The sequence below is a fragment of the Halyomorpha halys genome, unplaced genomic scaffold (assembly GCF_000696795.3).
Source record: "Halyomorpha halys isolate HHAL.00 unplaced genomic scaffold, Hhal_1.1 Scaffold621.1, whole genome shotgun sequence".
In the NCBI taxonomy this organism is placed as follows: Eukaryota; Metazoa; Arthropoda; class Insecta; order Hemiptera; family Pentatomidae; genus Halyomorpha; species Halyomorpha halys.
In genome coordinates, this window is record NW_027114912.1 from 472,312 (window position 1) to 472,962 (window position 651).

The following is a 651-nucleotide window of genomic DNA, read 5'->3' on the forward strand; positions in this document are numbered from 1 at the left end:
ACAACTTAACATGTCATTTCGTTCGCCATAATAAAAATTTCTTTATATGATATAAACATATCATTGACTTAACATTTGATTTTTATAACATGATCGTCTTTAATACATGTTTCTCCTAACAAAATTGAGTTGGATCTTTGAATATTTCCTTTATATAACATTATACCCCTTTGAAAAGTAAATAAAAATCGGAAAAATGCATTCCTTCATTATTATTTGGGTTTCATCAACCGACCGAAGAGACCAAAATGCTTGTCATGATAACATAGCTTCAATTAGGAAATAATTACTATGAAAGATTATTAGGAAGTATTAAATTATAGATTTTGTTCTTCTAGGGTTTTTCGATTTTCTGCACAGTTTTTATCCATGTCACCAAAAACAGTAAAGAATTGTTAACATTTTTTTGTTTACCACGCTTTCAGAACATGTCCAAAAATAGATTGAAATGAATTCGTCTTAAAACCTGATGTACTATCAGTATTCGTAAATAAAAGTACCCCATTCAATTTCAATAGTTGCACTGGAAAAGAAATAGAGAAAGGTTAGAAAATTAACAGCACCCTCAAAAGATAAACCCCATGCCACTGACCCAGCGAAAATTAAATGTAAGTTCCAAAAATTTCAGAGGCTGAGGAAAAAGGTGAACTT